This window comes from Pipistrellus kuhlii, unplaced genomic scaffold, assembly GCF_014108245.1.
Source record: "Pipistrellus kuhlii isolate mPipKuh1 unplaced genomic scaffold, mPipKuh1.p scaffold_m20_p_34, whole genome shotgun sequence".
NCBI classification, from domain to species: Eukaryota; Metazoa; Chordata; class Mammalia; order Chiroptera; family Vespertilionidae; genus Pipistrellus; species Pipistrellus kuhlii.
Genome location: NW_023425534.1, coordinates 1,619,035 through 1,644,787, shown reverse-complemented (window position 1 = coordinate 1,644,787; position 25,753 = coordinate 1,619,035).

Here is a 25,753-nt window from a genome sequence, read left to right as displayed (position 1 = left end):
CCAGAATGAACACGGACGGCGAGTGAGGGCTGAGGTGCCTTAGGCGGAGCTGCAGGCCACCCCCCTCGCCGGGGGGGGGGGGGGGGCGGGTGGGAAGGGCTGGAGGTGGAGTCTTGGGCTGTCATGGCCTGATTCAGAGTGGGTGCAAGGCTGTGACCCTTGCACTGACCCAGGACTATGGGGACCGGCTGCACCACCAGGGACTGGAGACTGGAAACAGCCCAGCTGCCTAGCTTAGTGGTTGGCAAACCGTGGCTCATGAGCCACATGCAGCTCTTTGGCCCCTTGAGTGTGGCTCTTTCACAAAATACCATGTGCGGGCACACACATACAGTGGGATTGGAACTTCATGGCCCATGTGCAGAAGTCGGTTTTCTGTCTGGGTAGGTCAATTTTGAAGAGGTGGCATTAGAACACTTAAGTGGCCAAAGAGCCGCATGTGGCTCGCCAGCCCGTTTGCCGACCATGGGCCTAGGGGTCCGCAGGCTCATGATGCCCGAGACATGGGGGGTCGGGGGGCAAGGGGTGTGCCTGGGAGTGGAAGCTCCCAGCTGCTCCTCCTAGGAGTCTGGAGTCCAAATTCATGCCGCGGACACGGTTCTTCGTGTTTTTGAAAACTCGCTCATCTACAGCGGAAGCGGCACCTCCACAGCCTCTCCTGACCCCGGATCCTGGGCGGCCTCCGGGGCGGCATTCCCGCCAGGGCCGGTGTCGCCTGGACGCGGGGTACGCCCGCTCCCTGGAGGGGCGGGGCCACCTGGGCCACAGAGGTGTCCACCCTGGTGCCTGACCCCTGACACCTGACCTCTGGCCCCAGGCCCAGGGGAGCTGCTGAGCGAGGGGATGGGGGTCACCAGGGCCTCCATTCCCGCCCCTCGTCCTCTCGGGGACTCCAGCCCAAGGTTTAAACCAAAACCTGTGGAGAGCGGCTAGTGTTTGGACAGGTCTGAGCCTCGGGTCGACGAGAGGGCACAGTCCTCAGGGCCACGTGTAATCCCAAGCGTGGAGGGCAGAGCCTCCAGCACCGTGACAGCCAACAGCTGTGGTTGTGAGCGTGCGCCTGTGGTCCGAACACGGGCCCCACGTGCCTGAGTGGCGTGGGCTGGAGGGAGCTCAGGTGCACGCAGTTGAGGAGGATGGAAACCCACGAGAACGTGGTAAACATCTTGGCCACGCCCTTCCTTTGCCTCGTGGCATCGGCTGTAAAATAAAGACGCGGTGGTGGTCCGTGGCGCTGTCGCTAGCTCTGCATCGGAGAGGACAGTGTCTCACCCAGACCCAGCTTCTTCTCTTGTCCGTCTTTTCTAATCCTTCCCCGCCCCCTCTCAGGGCCCCCGAACCTGGCTGAGCTGGCGGGCACATAAGGCGCCCGCCGTGGGGCTGAGTGTGCCATGGCCGTGCCGGCTCGCCACAGAGACCCACCTTATGGCCGTGAAAGCACTCGAGGACAGAAACAGAGAGCGCCTCTCATCCAGCTCAGATTCTTCCAGGAGAGGACGAAGCCTGTGAGACCTTCCCCGAGGGGCCGCAGGCCCTGCCCCTCAAAGGTCTTCCGAGGAAGGCTCCTCGCCCAGGGCTCCGGCTCCTGTTTGCTGTCGGGTCTGTTGGGCGGAGGGGGGGAGGGAGACAGGTTGGGGGCTGAAGCTCATTCCACGTACACAGATAATCAGGGCTCTCGGTGGAGACAGGGCGAGATGCGGAGGAAGGAAGGGGAGACGGAGTGTGAAGGGGCGTGGTGGTGGGCCCCCCGTGCCAGGCGGCTGCCAGCCCGAGGGAAGCCCAGGCCTCCACTGCCTTCAGGGGCCCATGAGGGGGATGGTAGGGGTGGGGGAGCCGGTGGGGTGCTCCCCCACAGCGCCTCCTGGACCCCGTGCTTGACCTGGAACGGGCCCGGCTGCAGCGTGGCGGCTCCTGCCCTCCACTGGGTTTGCGGGTTCCGGGCCTGGCAGCCGGCGGGAGCTCGCATTCTGCTCGGCCGGCCGCGCTCAGAGCCAGGCCAGGTGGAGGGTCCGGGGCCACAGGAGCTCGGAGGCCCCGCCGGGTGTGGAGCAGGGCGGCCTGTGCTCAGGTGGGCCAGCGCCGGGCACACGGAGTTCACGGGGACCGAGCTGGCCCTGCCAGGGCGCCCTGCTCCGCCCTGGGGGGGCCGTCACCCCCACGGGCCTCATCTTGGCCCGAGGAATGACAGGGAAGACACGGTGTGCAGGTGACCATCCGGCCTCGGGGCTCAGGCTGAGCCCGCACAGGGTGCTGGGGCCACACTGGGCAGAGCCGAGGGTGCAGGGCTGTGCACACGGGACTGGCCGGGCCGCCCTCAGGAGCAGAGGCTGTGGGGGTGGCGGGGGGCCAGCAGGCCTGAGGGAACTTGTGGGGCGAAGCCACAGAGTTTGGGCAGGTCCGAGCCTCGGACTGATGAGGGCACAGTCCTCATGGCCACGTGTAATCCCAGCCTGGAGGGCGGAGCTCCCAGCACCGTGATGGCCAATAGCTGTGGTTGTGAGCGTGCGCCTTGTGGTCCGAGCACGTGGCCCCACGTGCCTGAGGGATAGAGGCCGCAGTAAACAGCTGGATCAGGTGCGTGTAGTTGAGTGGGATTGGGACCCAGGAGAATGCTGTGAACATCTTGACTGCCCTTCCTTTGCCTCGTGGCATCGATTAAAGCACATGTGTCAAACACAAGGCCTGAGGGCCAAATCCGTCCCGCCAGGCCTTGCAATGTGGCCCGCACCGCGCTGTCATCACTGCACTCTGCTGCGTTTCCATCACAATGACAGTTTATGACTGTTCAGTAAACCATTTGGCCCGCGATTTAGGCTGGATTTTAGATTTTGGCCCCTTCTCTGATTGAGTTCGACACCCCTAGATTAAAGTAAAGACACGGCTTGTGGGCGCTGGTGCTGCTGGGTCCCCATCAGGAAGCAGCATCCCACCGAGGCCCAGCTTCCTCCTCTTGTCTGTCCTCAGTCCCTCACCGCCCCCACGTGGGCTCACCCTTGGCCGGGCTGGAGAGGCACAGGAGCTGGAGTCCCCCGCGAAGAGGCCTCCTCAATGTCCCTCCCCCTGGGGCAGGGCTATTGGCCGGGGCGCTCCTGGGTCTGGGCTCTGGCACCTGAGCAGGCGGGTGGTGCCCCGCCGAGCCTGTGGCCGGCTGGGAGCCAGAGCGTCCTTCGCGGAGCAGGGACGTGTGCCTCTGTCTCCCCATAAAGCTCGAGGAATCCCGTCCTCCCCACGGACGGAGGCCTCACCGGGCTGCCCGGAGGGAGGGTCACACGATCCTGGGACCTGGCGCCCCGCAGCGCCCCTGCCCCTGCCCCTGCCCGGGGGCCCGGCTCCGGAGTGGCCGGTCACTTAACCTGCGGGCCGCGCGGAGATGCCGTTGGGAAGCGTCTCCGGCGTCTGCCATCCAAACCGCGGCTGCCACAGCCCCATCGACCGCCTCCCATCTGATTTCCCTGCGCACGGCGGGCCGCGTACTGTAAACCAATTACTGCAATTTGGCTTTCTAAGAAAGCGGGAACGTAATCAAGGAATGCAATTTGTTTGCTTTTCACGGAATAGTGCGGTGTGGCGGCCCCTGGAGCTGGCCCTGGAGGCCCGGAACCTGCGTGTCCTGGGTGTGTGTGTGTGTGTGTGTGACACACGTGTGCCTGCGAGAGGTGTGTGTATCCACAGAGCCCCATGCGGGCCCGAGCGGGAGGCTGGGCTGGGTGGGGGCTCTGCTTGCCTCTGGCTTCCTGAACCGAGGACCCCGAAGCGCTCCCTGCAGGGGGTCTAACAGCCCCCTCCCCCCAGGCCTGCGGGCTGGGACGTGGCCAGACCTGCTGCTTCCGCATCCAGGTGGGCTGAGCGTGGAAACGAGCATCGTTTGAAATCTTTATCTTCAATGACAGTGTCACTCTGGGGAGTGAGCGGAGGGACCAGGGCCTGAGAGGAGGGCAGAGGCTGAGGCTGAGGCGGGGAGGGGAGGGGAGGGAGGGGCCGCCTCCCTGAGGCCCCTGTCCCCGGAGCCCGTCCTGCCCGCTGCCAGCCCCGGAGCAGGCTCTGAGCGACACCCCTCTATCTCGACCAGGCTCTGACTGCCCCCCGACTCCCAGCCCTGAGGTCACTGTGCTCCTGGCTGGAGGGCGGGGAGCCGGCTCTGCCCCAGGCCCCTTTGCCCCCCTCCCCCGCCCTCCAGAGGCAGCTCATCTTTGGGGTGCGGGCAGGAGCTGGGATGGGGGAGTGGGGGACTCCTGGGTCCTGGCATGAAGCCCAGAGGCCTGGCCGCGGCCTGGGCAGCAGGACCTGGGTCTGAGTCCCTGGTTAAAGCGAAGGCCCAGCTCTGCCCGCCCCGGGGCCCGCTGCCACGCTCCTCACCGGGCAGCCCCTGAAGCCGCCTCCCGCCTCCGCCAGCGCCTCCCTGTGAGCTGGCCCCAGGCTGCGCCCCCACGGCTGGGCTTCTCGCCATTGAGCGGTGCCCACAGTGTTCTGGAAGCCTCCGGTGCCTCCCGACACGGTGCCCACCAGAGCTGTCCCTGACTCCGGCTGCTACACGGCTCCCCCAGCCCACCTGGCTCCCCATCTTCACTGGCTCCCCCGGCTCAGCATCCAGGGCAGGTGGGGCTGCGGGAGCCCCCATTCCGCCTCAGCCGGGGCCCCCGTGCTGAGCACCAGGCCCTCACTGGGAACGGGCACGGCCGTGTAGGAACAGGCAGGGACCCGGACGCCCGCCTGCGGTCAGGCAGAGGAACCTGGCTCCTGTCAAAGGGAGGCGGGACTCGGGGAGGAGGCTGGGAAGCCGCTGTGCAGAGAGGCCTGCGGACCGGGCGGCCTCCTAACCCCACTTCCTCTCCTATAAAATGGGGTGAAGCCCCCAACCTGTGAGTTTTAAAGGAGCCTGAGGTACCCGAGCCTTCTACTCAGGCCTGGGGACAAGGTCAGCGTGCGAGTCACTGCCATCTCAGCCTTGACATTCTCATCTGTGAAATGGGTGCGGTGACTGTGCAGCCGGGCGGTGTGAAGAGAGAGACGGCAGGACAGGTTTCAGGACGGACCCAGAGACAACAGCTCCCGGCATTTCCTCAGCTCTGCACAGGGTGGGCTCCAACTCAGACCCACTGAGAGGGACGCTGTGACAGGGCAGCCTGCCTGGACCCTCAGGGCCACCGTCCAGGTGCTGTCCCTGCCCAGGCTCCCTCCACAGCTGCCCTCCCGCCCTCTGACTGCTCACCCTGCTCTCACGAGGGATGGGGCCAATGGGCCTCTGATCTGGCTTTAGTTTGCAGCCGCACTGTGGACGCCGCCCGGCCCTGCCCACATCGTGATCCTTAGGCTGAACTGTCCCTCCTTCCTGGGCAGCGGGGGATCCTGGGGAGCAGCACCCCGACTTCGGGGCAAGCCGGCCTCCTCTTCCGGGGGCTCCCCACGTGGCTCCCAGGCAGCAGCCTGCCCGGGTCCTGGGCATCTAAGTCCCAGCAGAGGCACCCGTGTCCACAGCAGCCCGGGGCGCTGAGGCTGGTGTCCGGGAGCCGGGAGGAAGCGGGCCTTGGCACGGACACGCTGCGCTGTCACCGCTCTGGCGCGGAGGCAGATCCTGGCTTCTCCCGTTTCCACGGCTCCACTGTCATCCGGACGGAGCAGAGTGCGGACGCACTTCCCAGTGTCTGCGGAGGACGCCGTGAAGGGCTGTCACGGGTTCTGCGAGAAGATAAATGGACTCCGCGTCCTGACAGCCTGGCGTCCTGCCCGCAGCCTCAGCGATGCTCCTGTGCCCTCTGCAGAGTACCCCCCAAGCTCCCTGATCTTCTCCGGTCCCACTGCCTGCCCCCTCCCAGCTCCCTCATCTTCTCCCGCCCCTGCCCCTCCCAGCACCGAGTCCCACTGCCCTGCCCCCTCCCAATACCTGTCCCACCACCCTGCCCCCTCCCAGCACCCTGATCTTCTTGCTGGCCCTGCCCTGGCCCCCAGCACCCAGGGCCCCTCCCAGCACCGCATCCCACCGCTCTGCCCAGTGCGTCTCTCCCCACCGCCCTGCGTGGGTGTCTGAGGAGCTGCCACCAGCCTCAGAGCCTGAGTCCTGCCTCTGTCTGCGCACCGTCTCCTAGAAACACAAAGCCTGAGGCTCCTGCCCGCTGTTTCCACCGACCAGCCCGTCCTCCCTCAGCACCTCATCTGGCTGGACCGTCTTTGCCAACTGCTGCCGGGAAGCCAGGGACCTACCTGCCAGTCCTTCTAGTTGGGGATCCTCGGGGCCCTGTCTGTCCTTGCTGAAGTCTCTTCTGCTCCACCTGCGCCTGCCGTGGCCCAGCTCAGGCCCACCCCGCAGGCCAGCAGGGCTCCCTCTGCCCACTCGGGGGCGGCATCTGCAGGGCATTCCTCACGCCATCCGCCCCCGATCCTGCCCCCCCCAGCGTGTCCTCTCCCAGCCCCTCCCTTTCCGTCAGGCCACACGCCATTTCAAAAGTACACGTTACTAGGCCACATCCTCTGGACTCCCGCTCAGTGCCCCCCTCCCCCCCATCATTGCAAGATCCGGCCCTGATCCCCAGGACCTAACCCCGCCCACGTGGCCTGGCCTCCCAGCCTCTGCTCTGAGCTCTGACAGCTCCTGTGCCCGCCGGGTCAGTCTGCCCACCGCGGCCCGGCATTCCCTCTGGACCAGCGCCCGCCCCTGGATGGCACCCTTGGCACCCTCGCCTTCGCCGTGTCTGCTGACCCTGCCCTGTCCCCCTTGAGCCCAAGTCTTGGGAGACGCCACCCCCAGCTCAGGTTAGAGCAGCTCAGAATCTGCTGCTCTTTCAGTCCCGGTTCCCCCCGGCCCCCCTCCACAGCCGGGCCTCGAGTGTCCCCCAGGGGCCCCTTCGCTGGAGGTGGGCATGACACTGGCAGCTGCCACCCTGCATGAACCCCACTTAAGTCCGTGGCTCCCCCCCAGTTAGCTGCATTCCCCCCCCCCCCCCCCCCCCAGACTGGAAGCTTGCTGACAGCTTGTGCGGCAGGTGAGACCCAGACGCGTTCTGCCGGGTGTTTCCTCCGGGAACAAATAACAAACAGAAAACCACAGATGTCGGGGAACAGCCTGGCCCTCCTCCCTCCTCTCACTCCCTGGCGGCGGGTCCTCCCGGGGTCACCTGCGGTCACGGCCCCGCGCTCCGGACAGAGGACGTGTTAGCGGCATGCGATGGCTCCGCCCCCCCTCCCCCCCCCCCCCGCGCCTTCCGGAGGCGAGGGGTCCGGGTGGCGGAGGGAGACGCCCTGAGGGGCTCACGCCTGCCCGCTCCGGGCCCGGGCCCGAGCCAGGTTCAACCTCATCAGCACCAGGCGGCAGGCGGCGGGCCGGGTCCTGGCTGGCTGGGTCTGGGCTTCCTGTCCCGAGGCCGCCACCCAGCAGAACGCCACCAAGCGTGCGGCTTACACAACAGACGCGCGTTGTCTCACCGTCGGGAGCCTGGAGTCCAGGGTCAAGGTGTCAGCAGGGCTGGTCCCCCTGAGACCCTCCTTGGCGGCAGGTGGCTGCTTCGTGCTGGGTCCCCACATGGCCCTCCCGCTGAGCACTGTGTTCTTGGGCTCTGTGTGTCCCCAAATCTCCTCAGGAGGATGCTGGTCAGTGGATGGGGGCTACGCATATGGCCTCATTTAGGTCCATCGCCCCTTTAAAGGTCCTGTCTCCAAATTACATGGACACTCTGAGGTATGGGGGGAGGACTTCAACATAGGAATTTGGGGGGCCCATAATTCAGTCCCTAACAGTCCTCCTCGAGCAAGTCACCCCACCTCCTTGGACCTTGGTTTATTCAGCAGTAACATGTTAACGATGATGGTGATGGTGGTAATGATAGTGATAGTGATGATGGTGGTGGTGATGATTATGGTGATGGTGGAGATGGTGGTGGTGGTGATGGTGGTGGTGATTATAGTGATAATGGTGATGGTGGTGATGATGATAAAGATGATAGTGATAGTGGTAATGATGGTTTTGGTGATGGTGATGATGGAGATGATAATACTGATGGTGGTGGTGATGATAATGGTGATGATAATGGTGATGATGATTATAGTGATAATGGTGATGGTGGTGATGGTGATGGGTGTGATGATGATGAGGTGATGGAGATAATGATGATGGGCTGGGTCCCATGAAGAACAGAAGACAGAAGCTAACAGGAGTGGTGAGCACCATGGGGTGATGGGAAACCACTGACCCACAAGACGATGGTCATCAGTGTGGACGGAGCCTGACCTGGGACAATTCCAGAGGAACCTGGTCTAAAGGTCCGTGGGCGGGCATGGGGAGGAGAGGGAGAGCAGAGGGTTCTGACCCTGCACTCTGTCACCACGCACAGCCCGGTGGGCAGCCTTCCTAGCACCGGGTCCTCAGGCCGCACAGCTCGGAGCGGCAGGAGGCAGGAGCGGCCCTATTTCGCCCACAAGCCCTTTCCCCCCAAGCGCACAATGACAGGCAGAGCTTCGGCAGAAACTGGTTAGGACATGGATGCTTAGAAGACGGAACGTGCAGTCTCTCCTGAATTGCAGGGGTAATTAAGGCTACAGATTGGATTTCTTCAGATTTCAGCTTTGTCTCCTGTGCTTTTGTTAAAGCTTCGGTGATAAAGGTGTCGTGTGCCACCTGGGGGCACTAGTCAGGCCTCTCAGCCTGTGTGTGGGATCCCAGCACTGCCGTCCCGGTGCCTGCAGCGAGCACCCCCTTACCTGAGCTCCCGCCTCCTGTGGGCAGAGCTGCCCATCAGACGACAGCCCCCCAAATCCCTGAGCCCCCATGACGCTGAGGTAGACCTGGCCCCCAAGTTCGCCCAGAGGGCATGGGCGCTCATCCACAAAACTCCATGCTTGCACAAACACATCACAGCAAAGCTTGGGTCTCCCTCGCTGTCATAGGGTCAGAACCGTAATCCCACCACAGCAGTCCCCCCGAACGGCCGAGCAGCACCGGGAAGGAGGTGCTGTTCTAAGACACCCCCCCCCACATACCAGGGGCCACCTGCCCCAGGCAGCTTCTCGGCGTCCCAGCACAGGTGCCCCGAGGTGGGCGGCAGAGTCCCTCTCTGTGGGTCGCTCCAAAGAGCAGGGCCCCCTCAGGACTCCACCCCCGAGCGCAGGGGGCCCCGCAGGTGTGCTCAGGGTGGCGTGGCCAAAGCGCTGTCACCACGCTCCGTCTTCGCTGGGGAGCCCCGAGGGCGGGTTCTGTCCCCAGGACGCCAGGGGTCAGGGTTCCCACTGTCCCCCACGCTAAGGGAGCCCCTCAGGGCACTGAGCTGAGGGCCCTGCCCCTCCCCACGCCGTGTGAGCAGGCGGGAGAAGAGGCCGGTGTGCCCGGCTGCACCTGGGTCTGTGCAAGGGGCACGGAGGTCTCCGGGCTTCCCTGCCTGTGCCCAGGCCTCCCACGGGCTCCCGCCAGCAGTGCCTCCTCCTGCCAGCAGGTGGCAGCGCTCGGGCCGCCTGTGACTCTCTCCGAAACCGGGAGATTGCTCCATTACGTTAAACACCGTTAATGGGCGCCCTCGCCGCGTCCCTTCAATCACACAAAGGTCAGCTGTCACCGCACAAATGTGAGACCTAATTTGTTTTCCTGATGCACTTCGGATCGGTGATAATCCCGCCCGTTTCTAGTCATTTTCCCGCGCGTGCCGGCCGCCCGGGGCAGGGTCACGCGCACAGGTGGGCTCAGAGCCTGGGGGGTGGGGAGGAGAGGGGGACTGGGAGGGGCCTGATGCCGGGAAGGGCGCGAGGACAGCAGCCCCTGGAACCCGAGCCTTCTGGTCCCCAACGGCAGGCTGCAGGCAGCAGTGGGGGCGGGGCGGGGCGGGGGAGGGAGGTCGGAGCCTCCGGGACCCCCCACTCCTTCGGAGCTGGACTGGCTTCTGGGAGCTCTTCCTCCCTCTTCAGCTTCCTGACCCTTCCCCTGGCCCCTGCCCCTCCCGGTCCCCCCCCTCACCTGCCGGAAGTTTCCAAGCTGAAGAGGGTCGGTCCTGGGGGCTCCAGGCCCGCAGCGAGCCGGTCCTGGGGCACAGGTCTCGCCGAGCTGGCGGGAGGCCCAGTAATGACCTCGGACACCAGCCAGAGCCGCCTGGGACATGGTGCTCACTCTGCATGGGCACAGCCTCGCTCGCTCACTCTCGGCCCCTTGAGCCGCGAACACCCCCCCCTCCACCGCCAGCAAGCCAGCACCTGGGAGCGCCCTGTGTGCAGCGTCACGCCCACCCACTCTCACGCCGCCCGTGGGGGTTCCCAGGTGGACGGGTGGGGAGGGTTCCTCTTTATCAGACGCCAGGGTGCCTGTGGGTATGTCAGGCACCACACATCATCTTTTCGTTTTTGTTTTTAATGTGCTGCGCTTACTGATGTCAGAGAGGAAGGGAGAGGGAGAGAGAGAAGCATCAGTGATGAGAGAGAGTCATGGATCGGCTGCCTCCTGCACGCTCCCCTGGGGATCAAGCCACATCCTCCTGACCGGGAATCGAACCAGGGACCTCCCTGTTCATAGGTCAACACTCAACCCCTGAGCCCTGCTGGCTCGGCCTGCACCATCGTTTTAAATGCCAACCCGGCTCCAGGCGGTGGGCGTGGCGCCCTCTCACAGGGGCACAGCCAGATCTCCCCTCCCTCCGCGCCGGACCCGCGGCTCCTTCACCGGGGCCCCGGGCCGCTCAGCAGCTCAGCCAGCTCAGATCTGCTTCTGGATCGCACCCCTTCGCTCCCTGAGAGGCTGACCCGCTGGGGGGGCGGGCAGGAGGGGGCTCTGTTCTCCCCGGCGCAGAGGAACGAGCCCAGGGGATCTGATTGTGTCCCCGGGGCAGGACAGAACGCAATTACCAGCCGAGCCCTCACCTGCTTTCTGCCCGGATCTCCCTCCTCCGAGGGCCAAAGGTCTCCCACCTCCTCCTCCCCCCCTTCCTGCGGAGCCGAGCTGAGCCAGGGCTCCGTTCCCTCCGGGATGGTCTCTGCACTGGGACAAAGCGGTCCCACCCGGGGCACGGCCAGCATCAGAGACACTCAGACCCGCAGGCCCGGGGGTGACGGGGGTGACGTTGGGTCCCTCCAGAACCTCCCTTCCTGGGCACTGACGCAGATGAGAAGCCCTCACTGGGTCCCGTTTGGAGCTGAGTGGGTAGGACACGCCTCTGCGTGTGACAGCCCCTGTGTGGACCGCACACTCACAGCCACGGAGACCCCGCCCGCCGAGGGGACCACGGACGAGCTGCGCCTCAGTGTCAGCCGTCGGGGGCTCCAGGGTCCTCAGCGTCTGTAACAGACTCCCCTTCCTCCAGTGTGTCCCGGACCCCCTCTCCCCGCCTCAGGCTGTGCCCTGCACCACCACCCCCTGCCTCTGCCCTGCACCCCCACCCCCGGGCTGTGCCCTGCACCCCCAGCCTCTGCCCTGCACCCCCCACCCCCGGGCTGTGCCCTGCACCCCCCCTGGGCCCTGCACACCCCCCCCCAGCCTGTGCCCTGTACGCCTCCAGCCTGTGCCCTGCACCCCCCCCAGCCTCTGCCCTGCACCCCCACCCCCGGGCTGTGCCCTGCACCCCCCAGCCTCTGCCCTGCATCCCCACCCCCGGGCTGTGCCCTGTACCCCTCCAGCCTGTGCCCTGCACCCTCAAGCTGTGCCCTGCACCCCACCCCCGGGCTGTCCCCTGCACTCCCCCCAGCCTCTGCCCTGCACCCCCCGGGCTGTGCCCTGAAGTGCCAGCTGCCGTCCTCCTGCCTTTCCCGCTGGGAGAGTTTGTGTCTCATCAACAATCCGAGTGGACTCCGCTCACTGAGTGTCACCATCATCCGGCAGCCGGCCCCTGAGTTTCGTCTCAAGAGCTCGGAAAGTAGTAATCTTCTCCCGAGCAAGAGCCCACGCTGCTGCCACTGGAACTTCTCCAGAGAACGTGCCAATGCCACCGGCCGTAGGCCCCGCGCTGAGGCGGATGCTGGGCGCTGGCGCGCTGAGCGCAGACGGTGCTCCAGGGAGGACGGTGCTCCCTCCGGAGCTGGAGGCGGGGGCCGGGCGGACTGTGCTCTCCCCTGTCCCTGGAGCAGGGCTCTACCCGCCTCTGCTGTGCCTTTCCTCCAGCCTGGGCTCTGCGTCAGAGAAGTGGCGCGGAACACGCTAGGTCTGTGCGGGCTGGGAGGTCCCGAAGGGATCACAATCCGAGGGGCCGGGGTCCCCGGCAGACACACCCTCTCCGAGGGGGACATGCCCAGCTCGTGGGGGACACCCCCTCTCCGTGGGGGACAGGGCCCTGGAGAGGCCACGTGGGGCCTGGGGGACCGTCATGGTGCTTTTTTTAATATATTTTTATTGATTTCAGAGAGGAAGGGAGAGGGAGAGAAGCATCAATGACGAGAACGGGTGGGCGGCTGGGATGGCATGGGCTCCTCCGGGTCCACGTGTGGGTGCGGCGGGTGGTTCTTCAGGAGGACGGGGTCCGCCCTCCGGTGAGGAAAAGCCGGGTGCAGGGAGGCCGCTCCGCGAGCCGCCTGGCTGAGCCGGTTAGGGGCTCGGGCGCCCGGAGCCGAGCCGAGCGGAGAGGAGCTGGGGGGGGTGGGGGGATATCGCCCATTTGCATGTTTCCGGGGACGCGATAATGGGATTCGGGCGAGCGGCGGCGGTGAATGCCACTTAAAGTTCACGCCTGCTCCGTCCGTGTTCCTCAAATTGAACACGAAACTAGACGGGGGTGGGGGGCGGGGGAGCCAGGGCCGGAGACGCGCTCAGGCCCGGGATCACCTGGCGCGCGGGGCCCACAGGCCGAACGCACGGAACTGCCGCCGCCGCTGTTTTTCCGGGATCGCGGGGACCGGACGCCGGCTTCCTGGGGGAGCCCGGTTTCCTAAGCCCCCAGGCGGCTGGGACCGCGGAGCAGGCAGGGACCAGGGACTGAGCGCCCTTCCTGCCTCGTTCCCACGTGAAATGGTGAAGGGGTGGGGACAGGACGCTCAGTGCAAGGCTGCGCTGTCGATGCACAAATAACGAGGAAATTCCTGGCTGCCCCCCCCCCCCCCCCCCCCCGGGTTAGAATTAGAGTTAGGGTTAGGGTTAGGTTTAGGGATAGGGTCAGGGCAGGGTCAGGGTTAAGGATAGAGTTAGGGATAGGGATAGGGTTAGGGTTAGGGTTAGGGATGGGGTTAAGGTTAGGAATGGGGTTAGGGTTAGGATTTGGGTTAGGGATAGGGTTAGGGAGTTAGGGTTAGGGTTAGGGATAGGGTTAGGGATAGGGATAGGGTCAGGGCAGGGGCAGGGTTAAGGATAGAGTTAGGGATAGGGATAGGGTTAGGGTTAGGGTTAGGGATGGGGTTAAGGTTAGGAATGGGGTTAGGGTTAGGATTTGGGTTAGGGATAGGGTTAGGGAGTTAGGGTTAGGGTTAGGGATAGGGATAGGGATAGGTATAGGATTAGGGTTAGGGTTAGGGATGGGGTTAGGGATAGGGTTGGGGTTAGGGTTAGGATTTGGGTTAGGGATAGGGTTAGGGAGTTAGGGACAGGGTTAGGGTTAGGGTTAGGGATGGGGTTAGGGTTAAGAATGGGGTTAGGGATGGGGTTAGGGATAGGGTTGGGGTTAGGGTTAGGGTTAGGATTTGGGTTAGGGATAGGGTTAGGGAGTTAGGGACAGGGTTAGGGTTAGGGTTAGGGATGGGGTTAGGGTTAAGAATGGGGTTAGGGATGGGGTTAGGGATAGGGTTGGGGTTAGGGTTAGGGTTAGGATTTGGGTTAGGGATAGGGTTGGGGTTAGGGTTAGGGTTAGGGTTAGGGTTAGGGATAGGTATAGGATTAGGGTTAGGGTTAGGGAGCAGAGTGGATGAGTGGCCAGGAGATAGAGCTGGGGTCCGCCTCGGGTCATCTGGGCCAGCTCACCCTGTCTCTGGGCCTTGCTTCCTGGTCTGGGCGGAAGCAGGAGGCAGACCTGGTGAGGATTCTTGAGCCAGGAACCAGGTTCGATTCCTGGCTCTGCCTCTGAACCAGCCTGGCGTGGGGGGGAGATGGAGGGGAGCTGCTGTAACAAAGCCTTCACCCGCAGGCACTTACCCTCTCAGCCTGGAGGCCAGGGGTCAGGCCCGGTGTCTGAGGGGCTGGTCCCCTGAGAGCAGGAGGGGCCCTCTGTCCTCGCTGGCGGTTTGCCAGAAATTGGCTCCCTGGCTCTCAGATGCTCCTCCTCCTTCACGTGTGTCTCTGTCTTCACGTGGCCTTTGTATGAGGGTCAATCACATGGGATTAGGCCTCCTCGCCCCCCTCCCCACTCAGAGTTTAAATGGTGCAACAGGAGCTTTAACAGCAGCCTGGATGGCAGCTCGCAGCGCTGGCCCGGGCCTCTCCTGGGCACTAGCGGTTGGGGGACCTTGCATTGGGGGTGCCGGGGTCCACAGCAATGCTACACACCTGACATGTAACCACATGCATGATCCCGATCATTCCATGTAACTCCATGTAAAGGGCACTCTGAAATGGAACTGTCATCCCAGAAACAGACCAAGCCGCAGGCCCTCCTGAGCGTGCAGCGCGGGGCGGCCGGGGCCACGGCCTGGGCCGGATCCGAATGGAGATTTCAGCACGAACTGATCTGCGTCAGGAAGGGACGGGCAGGGCTGGAGGACACGGGGCCCCGCGCTCCGAGCAGACAGTAACAGCGGTGTACCCCGCAGCCATGCTGATCGGCAATAACCAGTTCAGTCACCGAGTCCACGAGGGGCTGGCGGAAGGCGGGCTGAGCGTGCTGGGCAACGGAGAGCACAGGGGCTGCTTTGCAGCAATCGTGGTAAAGTTGGGCCTGCGGAGACTGGTCCGTGGGTGCAAAGTCAGGGTGGCGGGTGGGGAAGATGAGGTGTTGAGTGGTGCCCCGTGGGCATTACTCTGAAAGGTGGCCCGAGTCGGCATCCCCAGGGCAGGGGGCACTGTGTCCTTCTGGCTGAAGCTGGGTGGGTCCAGCATCTCGGGGTGAGTCCTGGCCGGCACGCACCTCGGACGCCGAGCAGGAGGAAGCACCAACCGACCATCAGACCCTCCTGTGGTCTCCGCGGCCATCTTCTTCGGAAATGCTGGTGTCACGGCAAACAGGGCCAGACCGGGCCGCTGTCCAGGGACGGAGACTCGAGGGGTGTGTCCAACAGGGGCAGCATGTCCTGGGCCTGGCTCGTGGGCCTGGGAGATGGTCTAGCGACATCACGGGAACCCCCGGTGGGCCTGGGAGCTGTGGGTGAGGCGTGTACTGCACGTATTAAACTCGGACCCACCCGGACCAGGCCCTTTGCCGTGGGGAAGGCAGCTGGCTGTGGCCGGGCAGGCAGCGGGGGCAGGCAGTCCGCTCTCAGGGAGCCCAGAGGAGCCGCACAGAAGGGTGTGCATGGAGCAGGTTAACAGGCCGTGGGAAATGTGGAAAACTGGCAGAATTGGGGAAAAGGCATTGGGGAGTCATCCCGGCTGCTCTTGTAATTATTCTGTACATTTCCCGTGATTTCAAAATAAAATTTTTAGGAAACCACCATGTTCAGAAAAAAAAAAAAGTGATCAAAGCACAGACTAGGGGTCCCCTCACCTAAGATTCAAGACCCTGCGCAGCTCAGCCGCCTAGTGGGTAGGTATTAAGGTGAACAGACAGGAAAAAGGAGAGGCACAGAGCATCCAGGGGAGGAGGTGGGCTTGGGGAAGGCAGAGGTGGTGGGGCAGGGCCCAGCTTGTCTTGCTGAAGTTTCTGCAGTTGGGTGGTGGGTAGACTAAGTGCTTTCTTACCATTCTTTAAACTGTGTCAATATGTTTGGCACAGTCTTTGGAATGTAAGCACCTACACTAATAAAGGAGAAATATGCAAATCGACCATACCTCTGCGACACCCTCCAGCCAATCAGGAGTGAGTATGCAAATTAACCCACCAAAGATGGTGGGTTAATTTGCACATGCAGGTGTGGAAGGAAGAATGAAGGCTCTGGCCTGAGCAAAGACTGAAACGACTGAAGATTGAAGAGGCTTGGCTTCTCTGCTTCGGCCGGAGCGAAGGCCTGATTCCCGGGTGCCGAAGGAAAGCCAGTGCCTGCAGCCAGGGGAAGGAAGGCCTATTGCACGAAGCTTTATGCACCAGGCCTCTAGTCTCTACATATAAAAGCATAAGCAACCATTACAACTGAATGACTGGAAATGACCAGTTGCTATGACACCACTGACCACCAGGGGGCAGACACACAATGCAGGAGCTTCCCCCTTATGGTCAGTGCACTCCCACAGCCCTCTGCATTTCCTCCCCACCCCCAGCTGGCCAACCCCTTGCAACTCCTCCCGTCAGCTGGCCAGCCCCCTGCCACTCCTGGCCAAGGCACTGATTAGGGGACTGGTGGGCCAACCTCCCAAGGTCCCTTTCCCTGGCCAACTGGCCCCCCAATGGGCCCCAATCGCTGGCCAGGCGGAGGGACCCCCCCCATGTACGAATTTGTGCTCTGGGCCTCTAATATTTCCTAACAGAGGTTTAGAAGCCAAGAGTGAAGTGAAGGTACCCCCTTGTGCTCCCCATTTTATTTATTTTTTATTTTTTTAACAAATGAAGAACCGAAGTTCAGTGACTTGGATTCAGTTTGAACCTAAGTCTGTGGACCCCACAGCCCATGCCATCGCCTAAAGAAAGAGCCTGCTGGGCCTGCCGACCTGTGAACGAGGAGGTCACGGGTCAATTCCTGGTCAGAGCACAGGCCTGGGCTGTGGGCTCCATCCCTAGTGGGGAGCATGCAGGAGGCAGCTGATCCAAGATTCTCTCTTATCATGGATGTTACTATCTCTCCCTCTCCCTGCCTCTCTGACATCAGTAATATATATCTATATCTATATTTATATCTATATATCTATATTTATATCTATATTTATATCTATATTTATATCTCTATATCTATATATATCTATATCTATCTATCATCTATCTATCTATCTATCATCTATCTATCTATCTATCTATCTATCTATCTATATCTTTTAAAAGTAACACCTGTCCAGACCAGGTGACTCGGTTGGCTGTAGCATCATCCTTACACCAAAAGGTTTCAGGTTAGATTCTAGAACAGGGTGTGTACAGGAGGCAGCGGAGCGGATCCACGTCTCTCTCTCTCTCTCTCTCTCTCTCTCTCTCTCTCTCTCCCTCTCCCTCCCTCCCTCCCTCCTTCCCTTCCGGCCTCCCTCCCTCCCTCCTTCCTCTCTCTAATCAGAAGCATGCCCTTAGGCAAGGATTAAAGAGAAGGACATGGATGAGAAGGGTGAGAGCTGTGATCTGGCGGCACCGGTGGCCGAGCAGTCCGGGCCTGCGGGCGCTGCTCCTCCGTCCCCGGTGCTGGCCGAGCCCGGGGGCCAGGGCTCACCTGCACCGTGAGAGCGGCCGTGGCCGCCCTGCCGGGACCGCCGCAGGCCCGATGGCCACGCTGTCCTGTGTGCCCTTGGCCCACGTGGGTGCCGGAACCACGGCGACGGCCCGCCACCTCCCAGACCCGCGTGGAGTCCTTACCAGGGGCTCTGCAGCGCCCTCTGCTCGTGGTCGGGTTTGATCTGATGAGAAATTGGATTCTTGCCGGAAACAAATCCGTTTCACTAAAAGAGAGAAGTGGACAGGAAGCCAGGAAGGCTGGTCAACAACCTTAATTGCTCTGACCACTCACCCGTTAGCCCCCAGAGCCGGGGGCATGGTTACGGCCATCCCGTCAGGGGACACAGGCTGTCCCGGGCCCAGGGCTGGTCTGAGGCCCCCGCTAGGGCTGGTGAGCGGGCTCCAACCAGAGTGCCTGCAGCCCCCCGCAGCCCCCGCTCCCTGCTCCCCGCTGGGAGGACAATGCGGCGGAGAGCGCCGAAGGGAAGGTCGCGGCGGCCGTGGCGTGGAGCCTGGGCCATAAACCCGGCAGCTGAATCGCTCGCTGACATACGGGAGTGCCGATGGATGGCCGCTACCGCCGGTGACTGCCATGTTTTATTTATTTTCTAGCGGCAGCAGCGACGGTCCACAGTCCCTCCTGGGCCGGCAGGACCCAGGCCCGGGGGAGGATGTGTTGCCGGGGGCAGGCTCACGGGGCTGAGGGAGTGGGGCTCCCTCGGACCGCTCTCACTGTGGACCCCGATGAGCAGCGGCCTTTCCACCCGCTCCCGCCTCCCCGCTCTCCGCTGGGGTCACTGGTGCCCACGTTAACGAGGGGCCCCTGCAGGTGCGGCCGGAACCCGAGCCCAGCCTGGGCCACCGTGTGGGCTCTGAGCACATGACTGAGCCGGCGCTGCTGGACCAGGGAACGCGCCCCTCACGGCAGCACGGCTGTCCTTGCGGGACCACGCTGTTCTGTTCCGATGGCGCTCGGCCTGGCCCTGCTGGCTCACCAGCCACCGACACAGAATCCCGCTGGGGGAGCCCTTGTGTGGGCGGTGGGGCCTGAGCGTCACTGGGAAACCAGTTGTACCCCAGGCCACGCTGGACCCCAGGCTGTGCTGCACCCCAGACTGTGTTGTGCCCCAGGCCGTGCTGCACCCCAGGCCATGCTGTACCCCAGGCCACACTGTACCTCAGGCTGTGCTGCACCCCATACTGTGCTGTGCCCCAGGCCGTGCTGTACCCCATACTCTGCTGTGCCCCAGGCCGTGCTGTACCCCATACTCTGCTGTACCCCAGGCCGTGCTGCACCCCAGGCCAGGCTGCACCCACAGGTCCTGCGGTCCCCTCTTTGGCGCCGCTCCAGCTCCGGGATCACTCTGAGCAGAAGGCTGCACAGATGTTGCTGCTGATTTAAAACGAACTCCGATGAAACGGTGTCAGAGAAAGGAGCCCTGGCACACACGGGAGAGAGTGGTCTCACCTTGCCGCCAGCTGCCCAGGCCCCCGCGGGGGCCCCTGTCGCTCTCCTAGGACACGCCCACCCGTGCGCACAGCGGTGAGCGGGGGTCGGGGGAGCTGGCCGCCTCCCCTTCTCCGCCCACCCAGTGTCCGTTCCCCGCCCCCACTCCCCTCCCCCGCCATGTCCTCGGTCACAGACCAGGTTTGTCCGTGTGACCCTCTGCCAGTGGAACGGCGCCAGGCCACGCAGGCTAGCCGAGAAGAGCCAGTGCCAGCTGCTGGGCAGAGCGGCCCCTCCCAGACAGAAAGCACAGGCTCCTGGGAGAAGCTCTGTGCCCGGCCTTCAGCCGCCCCTGGTGCTCCTGCCGGAGGCTGGAGCGATGGCTGGAGGCCCTGCAGCCACGCTGAGCCAGGAGGCATCGCGATGGTGTGGAGCAGAGGAGGGTGAGCTCGGTCTCAGCTGCCGCCTTTGACCTTCCCACCAGCTCAGGGCCGCCCGCTCCCGGCCACCGCTGGGCAGGTTCCTGTCCCCGCAGCTCGGTCCCATCCCCAAGGCTGCGGGAGGCCCCTCTGTGCACCAGGACTGCTGTTTGCAAACCTCAGGGAGGTACGTGCCGTGCTTACGACCACAGAGCCAGGCGGGGTGAGCCTGGGCACGCGTCTCCTCCAAAGCCTCGTTTCCATGTCTCCCCGCGTGTGAGGACGGAGAGGGGGGTCTCCCCCAGGGCCCCCCCGGCCTGGAGAGTCGTCCCGTCATCGGGCCGTTCACCCACGGATGTCACTCCAGCGCCAGGCCCTTCTCAGAGTCAGGGGCCTCCGCACCCTGAGCTCTCCCCTCTTCGGGGATTCGGTCTCTTGCTTTTTATTAAGGAGGAGGCTCCCTGGCACCAATCTCTTCCCAGGATTCTAGCACTCTTTTTAAAAAAATATATTTTATTGATTTTTTACCGAGAGGAAGAGAGAGGGACAGAGAGTTAGAAACATCGATGAGAGAGAGTCATCGATCAGCTGCCTCTTGCACACCCCCTACTGGGGATATGCCTGCAACCAAGGTACATGCCCTTGACCGGAATCGAACCCGGGACCTTTCAGTCCGTAGGCCAAAGCTCTATCCACTGAGCCAAACCGGTTTCGGCTCTAGCACTCTTTTTAAAAAAATATTTTTATTAACTTCAGAGAGGAAGAGAGCGTTAGGAACATCCACGATGAGAATCACTGATCCGCTGCCTCCTGCACGCCTCCTACTGGGGATCGAGCCCGCAACCTGGGCCTGTGCCCTGACCCGGAATCGAACCGTGACCTCCTGGTTCCTGGTCAATGCTCCACCACTGAGCCACACCGGCCAGGCAGCGCCCAGCACTCTCCAAAGGAGCCATAGCGCCCCAGGGAAGTGAGCAGTCTTGGGAGGGTCATAGGGATCAGCCTGCGTTCTGTCCATGTCACAGACTGAGTTGTGGACAGCAGTGGCCTAGGAGGCGGGGAACTTGAGTTTTCAATGAGAAACACAAACACACACGGGGAATGCGCACCCACATGTGACGGTGTGGCCAGGAGGGAGGGAGGGAGGGGCCCCGTGTGCAGCCTCCGTCCCCACGTGCCTGTTTCCGTGGGGCTGGGGGGCTGTCCACAGGCGGGAGACAGGAGCCCCACACGTCAATGGGGTGGCCGCTGCCGAGTGAAGGGACTCCTCGTAACACGATAAAGCCCCCGTTCGGTAAGTGCGTTCTTCCTGTGCCGTCTCCCTCGGCAACCACGTGGGGTCCTGATGATCGCAAGCCTTGTTGTGGAGGCCAGGAGTAACCGGAGAGCCACGTGACAGATAAGGTCAAGGTCCCACTGAAACCGCGGGTCCCAAGTTCTGACCCAGACCCCCCTTCTTCGTCACCGGGCTGGGAGGAGGGTGGACACGCTGCAGAGAAGGTGACGTGACCAGCATCCCCGTCAGGGGCGCAGGGGGAACATCAGCAGGACCGTCCCGCCCCTGGGAGGCCCGGGGAGGGGGGCAGGGGACTCCCCGGGAGGCAGGGCAGCGATACAGAAGCGGCTCCCCAGCCTGGGCCACGGCCCATCAATCCCAGCAGCGCTTCAAGCAACCGTTTCCCACCGCGCAGAGCTGATGGCGCCCTGAGATCCGTGACACCAGCTGTGCCGGCGCTCCCTGGGCCAGAATCTACTCGGTTTACCGCATTCAATCCACACAGCGACCCGGGCGGATCTCCTAGCTCCGCTGGCCCCAGAGGCAGAGCCGAGACAGCGACTCGAGGGCAAGCTGGCTGTTGGTGAGGCTGAGGGGACGGCGGAGGAAAGGGGCCATCGCCCAAGACACCGCGTCAAGGCGGTCCTACTCCGCTGCCCGGAGATTCACCCACAGGGACCCTGGGAGAAGGTGCAGACTCAGACTTCTGGTTTTTATGTCGTTTACCAAGATAGTGGTGATGATGATGATGGTGGTGGCGATGATGGAGGCTGTGTGTGACCTGGTGTGGCCGGGGGGCTGTGTGAGGCTGGGGTGCTGTGTGTGGCCGGGGGCTGTGTGTGGCTGTGTGTGGCCGGGGGCTGTGTGTGGCTGTGTGTGGCTGGGGGGCTGTGTGTGGCCGGGGGCTGTGTGTGGCTGTGTGTGGCTGTGTGTGGCTGTGTGTGGCCGGGGGCTGTGTGTGGCTGTGTGTGGCTGTGTGTGGCTGGGGGGCTGTGTGTGGCTGTGTGTGGCCGGGGGGCTGTGTGTGGCTGTGTGTGGCCGGGGGCTGTGTGTGGCTGTGTGTGGCCGGGGGGCTGTGTGTGGCCGGGGGGCTGTGTGTGGCCGGGGGGCTGTGTGTGGCCGGGGGGCTGTGTGTGGCTGTGTGTGGCTGTGTGTGGCCGGGGGGCTGTGTGTGGCCGGGGGCTGTGTGTGGCTGTGTGTGGCTGTGTGTGGCCGGGGGGCTGTGTGTGGCCGGGGGGCTGTGTGTGGCCGGGGGGCTATGGCGTGGCGGGGGGCTGTGTGTGGCCTGGCATGGGCGGCTGCTTCCTTGCACACACCCTCTCCTCCCACCATCCGTTGCCTCCGGGTTTCCATTTAATCCCGGGCTGCAGCCTCAATTTGTTTTCCATGCACTCTGCTGGCCTCCTGTGTTCCATTAATTCCCTGACCTTTCTCTCTCCCACCCCCCCTTCCCTCTGCAAACTCGCTTAGCACTGCAATTCAGCCCCGTGCGCAGCTCCCGCCTCCTCCGGACGGAGCGATCGCACCCATTACCGGCTCAATGTCACCAGCCTCCGGTCACCGTCAGCACAGAGCCCGCGGGAGAGCCGCCCCTCCGCATCCGATGGCCTCGTCCCGGTGCATGGGGCCCGTGGCCATGTGGGCGTGTGGGCGTGTGGGTCCATGAACATGTGGGCGTGTGGGTCCATGGACGTGTGGGCGTGTGGATGTGTGGGTCCGTGGACGTGTGGGCGTGTGGACATGTGGGTCCGTGTGGACATGTGGCGTGTGGGCGTGTGGGCGTGTGGGTCTGTGGATGTGTGGGCGTGTGGACATGTGGGTCCGTGTGGACATGTGGCGTGTGGGCGTGTGGACGTGTGGGTCCATGGACGTGTGGGCGTGTGGACATGTGGGTCCGTGTGGACATGTGGCGTGTGGGCGTGTGGGCGTGTGGGTCCGTGGATGTGTGGGCGTGTGGACGTGTGGGTCCATGGACGTGTGGGCGTGTGGACATGTGGGTCCGTGTGGACATGTGGCGTGTGGGCGTGTGGGCCTACGGGAGGCTTTGCTTCTCTCTCTGGTCACCGGGCTGTGTGCTCCCGGACCCGCTGTCCCCGCACCACTCTCCCAGGCTGGGGAGACTGCGTGTCCAGCCGCACGCCTCCGCTTGGGGCCCGGCCGGGAGCTCCCGGCGGTGGGGCGGGCTGGTGCGAAGCTCAGGCTGTGCTCTGCAGGCCCCCGGCCCACCGGGCAGGCGGCTCTGGCACAGACCGGGCCGGAGCACGGGTGTGCTGGTGGGCGGGCCCGTGGCCGGCGGAGACAGAGGACCCAGGGACACGGCTGCCACACCATCTCCCTCCACGACTCTCGCGCCTGCTGGGGCGGAGGGTGGGTGCCAACCACTCCTGACCCCCGGACCCCGCTTCTCGCCTGGGCCGGCCCCCCGTGGCCCGTGGGAGAGACGGCGTGGACCGGCCGTTCGAACGGACGACCAGACATCGGAGCTCATGCATGGAGACGCCCACCTCCGGCCGCCCCCACGGGCCCCAGCGGGGGCTCCGAGAGGGAGGAGGACGGACAGAAGGTCCGGCGGCCGCTCTGCATTCGCACCACGAGAGCCTTGCTTATCTGAGACAGGAAAACGAGTTTCGGAGCCTCTTTATTCCCCCCCTCCCCCCGTTTTCCGCGAGGTGCATTGTCATGGATGTAAAGCCCCCCTCCCCGCCGAGGACCAGCTTTTGTGCATCATTTTTCGAGCGAAGGGGAAAGGCGGGGCGTGTGAAATAGTCCCATCCCATCGGGCGGAATCCAGAGGGGGCCGAGCGCCCGGGGTGTGAGAGCGTCTGCCCGGCTCCCGGGAGCCGGTGGGAATGCACAGAGGAGGGGGGGGTGCACAGGGCAGGGACGCAGGAGGGAGGACCCACGGGACTGAGTTTGAATCCTTGGGACCCGCCCAGAAGGCGCAGGGGGACCCGGGCGGGGTGAGCAGGCTGTCAGTGGGAAGGGCTGCCATGGTGTTCCTGTCTCAGTGATGACCAGCACTCACAGCTCCAGCGCTTTCTGGGACCCTGACTGCACCCCCCCCCCTTCCTGCCGTGTGCAGGCTGCTCCCGGGAGACTTCCCACGAGGCCTGCTATGGCCCAGGAACACGGCGCGGCCGGCGGGGGCTCCGGACCCCCAGGGCACCCCTGCCCTCCTGGGTTCGAGGGAAAAGCTGTAGGAAAGGATCCCGGACGAGGTTCTTTTTAGGCAGAAATAGATGCTCCCGCTTTTCTGAAGTGGAAACACACAGCAAAGAAGGGCTCGGAGCGTCGCTCCAGGAGGAGAGAATTAAAGCTCATTAATGTTCTCCGTGGTGCAGGGCGGCGCCCCACGCCCTCCCGTCCCGCCCGGGCCCGGCGATTCGGTAAATGGGACCAGACGCAGAGGTCTCTCCTCACAGTCCGTTAATGTTTCATTTCTGTTTTCCCTCCAGTTTACATTTACAACGAGATGGGAACTGGGCGCCACGCGTTGTTCTCGATTAAGAGGGAAATAGAAGTGCCTGGGGTGGGCGGTAGGGACCCTTCGGCGGTCCACCCCCCACTGGGACCGCCCCGCACCCTGTGCCCTCACCCCCCGCACCCTGTGCCCTCACCCCCCACACCCTGTGCCCTCACCCCCCACACCCTGTGCCCTCACCCCCCACACCCCTGTGTCCTCACCCCCCACACCCTGTGCCCTCACCCCCCACACCCTGTGCCCTCACCCCCCACACCCTGTGTCCTCACCACCCACACCCTGTGCCCTCACCCCCCACACCCCTGTGTCCTTACCCCCCGCACCCCTGTGCCCTCACCCCCCACACCCTGTGTCCTCACCCCCCACACCCTGTGTCCTCACCCCCCACACCCCTGTGTCCTTACCCCCCACACCCCTGTGCCCTCACCCCCCACACCCCTGTGCCCTCACCCCCCACACCCCTGTGCCCTCACCCCCACACCCCTGTGTCCTCACCCCCCCCACCCCCGTGTCCTCACCCCCCCCACCCCCGTGCCCTCACCCCCCACACCCCTGTGTCCTCACCCCCCACACCCCTGTGCCCTCACCCCCCACACCCCTGTGTCCTCACCCCCCGCACCCCCGTGTCCTCACCCCCACACCCCTGTGCCCTCACCCCCCGCACCCCTGTGTCCTCACCCCCCGCACCCCTGTGCCCTCACCACCCCCACACCCCTGTGTCCTCACCCCCCCGCACCCCTGTGCCCTCACCCCCCACACCCCTGTGTCCTTACCCCCCGCACCCCTGTGTCCTCACCCCCCACACCCTGTGTCCTCACCCCCCACACCCTGTGTCCTCACCCCCCACACCCCTGTGTCCTCACCCCCCACCCCCCTGTGCCCTCACCCCCCACACCCCTGTGCCCTCACCCCCCACACCCCTGTGCCCTCACCCCCCACACCCCTGTGTCCTCACCCCCCGCACCCCCGTGTCCTCACCCCCCACACCCCCGTGCCCTCACCCCCCGCACCCCTGTGTCCTCACCCCCCACACCCCTGTGCCCTCACCCCCCACACCCCTGTGTCCTCACCCCCGCACCCCCGTGTCCTCACCCCCCACACCCCTGTGCCCTCACCCCCCGCACCCCTGTGTCCTCACCCCCCGCACCCCTGTGCCCTCACCACCCCCACACCCCTGTGTCCTCACCCCCCGCACCCCTGTGCCCTCACCCCCCCCACCCTGTGCCCTCACCCCCCACACCCCTGTGTCCTCACCCCCCGCACCCCTGTGCCCTCACCACCCCCACACCCCTGTGTCCTCACCCCCCGCACCCCTGTGCCCGGGGACCACCCCCCACCCCCCTGTGCCCGCACCCCCCACACCCCTGTGTCCTCACCCCCCGCACCCCTGTGCCCTCACCACCCCCACACCCCTGTGTCCTCACCCCCCGCACCCTGTGCCCTCAACCCCCACACCCCTGTGTCCTTACCCCCCCCCACACACCCCTGTGCCCTCACCCCCCACACCCCTGTGCCCTCTCCCCCCACACCCCTGTGCCCTCACCCCCCACACCCCTGTGCCCTCACCCCCCACACCCCTGTGCCCTCACCCCCCACACCCCTGTGCCCTCACCCCCACACCCTGTGTCCTCACCCCTCACACCCCTGTGTCCTCACCCCCCGCACCCCTGTGCCCTCACCCCCCCCCCCCCTGTGCCCTCACCCCCCACACCCTGTGCCCTCACCCCCCGCACCCTGTGCCCGGGGACCACCCCCCACCCTCCCTCTCCTGGGGATGGAGCTCACAGCCCGGGCGTGTGCCCTGGCCGGGAGTGG